Below are 3,823 nucleotides of genomic sequence, written 5' to 3' on the forward strand. Positions count from 1 at the left end.
GGATAAAAATATCGAACAAAGAGTTTGCCTTAAATTTTATGTTCCCAACGAAATTTATTGTGCTGAATCATTGAAAATGTTGGAGAAGGCCTACGGTGAGTCAGCTTTATCGAGAACACGAGCATATACGAGTAGTATAAAGCATTCAAAGGACGAGAAGTGGTTGAAAACTTGCCTCGTTCCGGTCGACCTTAGTAGTGTGATTTGTGGTACTACTGGCTCGATAAATGATGAGCCCCTCTCAGGCAGATTTGGCTACACTTAAAACAAGCTCAACATGCCCATATGAGCTTTTTGCTCAAGTGTGAAACCCTGCCTAATCCAAGATTTTTGTGAAAATGCCCTCGGGAAGTTCCCGTGAAATGATGACCCCTCTCAGATTGATTTGCCTACACTTATAAAAGGCACTTCTGTGAGATTGTTGTCCATAAATTTGTTAAAAATATGCCCCTCTTGATATTTTTTTTGCCCACACCTAAAACTAAGCCAAGATGCTCATAAGAGCTACCCACACACACCCACACACACACACACATATTTACTTCCGGTCCACTTCCGGTCCACTTCCGGTTCACTTCCGGTCCACTTCCGGTCCACTTCCGGTCCACTTCCGGTTTGCCTACTTCCGGTCCACTTCCGGTCCACTTGTGGCCTATTTCTGGTTTATTTATATTGCATTATGTTTTGCAACAAATTATTAGACATATGTTGTTTTCTGATTGGTTGGTTATGACATAATGTGATGATGTGTTATATTCTGATTGGCTTATTGTTTCAGATGTTTTCAATGCGGTCTGTGCTTAGGCTATATAAAGAGATTTTGCATTGCATATCAGCCAGTATTGTGAGAGTTGTTGAAGAGTAAGGGTGTGTTGTTGCAGTGCTGCTCATATTTTTTAAACACAAAAATATTGCAGATTTGTATAAATTGAATTACAAATCTATTTGATTTAATATACAGAATTTTTGACAACCTGTCATAGGTTTATTAAGTATAAAGTTTTGATTTGGACCCCAAGAAATTTTATATAAATAGCAAAGCCAAAAATATTAACACACACACACACACACACTAAATATACAAAACACACTGCTGAACCCAACTGATATTTTTTTATTAAGCATAGAATTTTGATTTGGACCCCAGGAAATTTTATATAATAAACAACAACAAAAATGCCAAATCAAAAATATTGTAATCAATGCAATAAGAATATAACCAGCCCCAATTGGGCCAGGCATCAAAGGAATTGTAGTCCAGACAAATGCAGAACTCCCACAAAAATATGCCCTAAATGCCATAGAAAATATAGCATGGAATACTTCACTTATAAACATAAAGGTACTTACATCAACATTGCCCCCACAACCATCTACATCTGGTCTGAAAAGGAAGCATGAAACACCTGTTAATGCTGGACCAGCAAAGCAGCCACGCTATGAACCCATCCATAGCAGTTTTGCTGGCCAATTAAGGGATTACCGGTTTGTATCAGAGCCAAGATGTGGTATTAAGAATTTTTTGAACAGTATAAATCCAGATGTGCAGGCAATTCTAAATGCACAAAATGGCTCTTATAAGCTGTCCCTCAAATTGTTTACACAATATAAGAAGCCAAATGGCACAAAATTTACACAGCCCCACATAACAGAAACTGTACCGGTATATTCAAATGCAAATTCAGACAAAATAATAAGCAGTTTGATAGATCAATTGAATATTAAACACTCTGAATTTGCAGCAAAAGAGTCTGGATGGAGCCTATGCGGTTCTCCACACAAGCTCTATGTTAATATTTCTGAATTCAGGATCTACATATCTACATATCTGCCATTACCTGCCAATATTAAAAACAAAAGAGCCGTGGTTAACATAGAAAATACCGACCAGAAATGCTTTTTGTGGTGTATTTTAGCTGCTTTGTATCCAGTTTCAAGGCATCCTGAGCGAATAAGTTATTATAAACAGCATGAACACAATTTTGATGAAGCAATGAAGGGCTTAGAATATCCAATGTCTGTTCAGAATATTGATAAATTTGAAAAAAAGGCCAGGCACATCAATGGCAAACAATTATCTATTAATGTATTTACTTGTTCTACTGGCCGTGACAATTGCTTGATAGATCCTCTCAGAATCAGTACACTTGATGATGAATCTGCTATTCCGATTGATCTGCTCTTAATTAAAGGGGATGGCACAAATCATTACACTTTGATACATAATCTTGAAGCTTTAGTCAGAACACAACTAGACAAAACTCATAAAATATTCAAGTTGTGCAGAAGATGTTTGTCTGTATTTGATGGTAGAAAAATGGTGAATGGGGTTCGGGAAGTGAATGCAGAAATTGCTAAAAACAAGTTAATTGAGCATCTGAAATACTGTGGCAACCATAAACCTGTTCATATGGTGATGCCAATGCCAAGTGAAAATGTAAAATTCAAAAAGTTTGAAGCCCTGTTGGAACACCCAGCATATATAGTCTGTGATTTTGAATCAAATCTCAAACCCCTTGCATTTTGCAGCCCAGATCCTCATGAACCTTCAATTACATCATATCAATTACATGAACCTTCCAGCTTTTATTATGTGGTTGTACAGGGTGGTGTGGTTAGTAAAGAATATTTATACATGGGAGCAGATGCCATCAAAGAATTTGCACATAGAATAGAAAATGAGTGCCATGACATAGCATCTAATGTCCTATTAAAATCAAAACCCATGTTGCCTTTAACAGAGAAACAGATTGAAGATTTCAACAATGCAGAAAAATGCCCGGTATGTGATTCTGAATTTTCAGATACAAATATTAAGGTGAAACACCATTCTCATACAGATGGTAAATTCTTAATGGCCCTGTGTAATAGCTGTAATATTAAGATCCAGAGACCAAAATTTGTCCCTATATTTTGCCATGGTGCATCCAATTATGATTTTCATCATTTGATCAGGTACGAGGGGTTTGACAAGCAGAATTTAAATATTTTAGCTGAAAATAATGAAAAATATATTGCCATTAGCAAAATAATTAAAGTTAATGGTGTTTCTATTCACTTAAGATTTCTTGATTCATACAGAATTTTATCGGCTAGCCTGGCTACACTGGCCACTCAATTATCTGATGATCAATTCAAAATCACATGTGCTTTGTTTCCAAATCAGGACCTGAAATTAATTAGGCGGAAGGGTGTATATCCATATGATTATGTTACAGGGGGTGTAAGGGGTGACCTTCCACGTAGTACACCCAAATGTCAACCTCACTTCCACGTTAGTGCACCCTGGACTTAAGACTAACGAGGCTCTGGCGACTGGCCCCATGGCCAGTATAATTTTGTTTGTATTGTCCTGTTCTTTTGTCCTTATGTGTGCTGAGTGCCCCTTTACAGCCTCAGCTTTTAACAGAAGTCAGAACATTTTAATTTTTTTAGTTATGCAACGATAGAGTTGTTATTTGTAGAGGTAAGGGGCTGGCCCCCGTATACTGTGACGGGAGCAAAATAGCCTAAGTGCTGACGCTCCCAAAATTTTAAATTCAAATTCTAGCCAAATTATGTTACAGATTTTTCTAAATTTGATGAGTGTTCTCTGCCACCACAACAAGAGTTTTACAGCAAAATCAGAGGATCTGGAATCACTGATGAAGATTATCACCATGCCCAATTGATGTGGAACAATTTAAAATGCCATTTGGTGATTATCACAAGGCTTATTTAAAACTTGATGTGACCCTCTTAGCTGATATACTGCAGGCATTTAGAAAATCTTCCATGCAAAATTATAAGCTGGATCCAATGTATTTTTACAGTGCTCCGGGCC

The sequence above is a fragment of the Lepisma saccharinum genome, chromosome 19 (genome assembly GCF_977018435.1).
Source record: "Lepisma saccharinum chromosome 19, izLepSacc3.1, whole genome shotgun sequence".
In the NCBI taxonomy this organism is placed as follows: Eukaryota; Metazoa; Arthropoda; class Insecta; order Zygentoma; family Lepismatidae; genus Lepisma; species Lepisma saccharinum.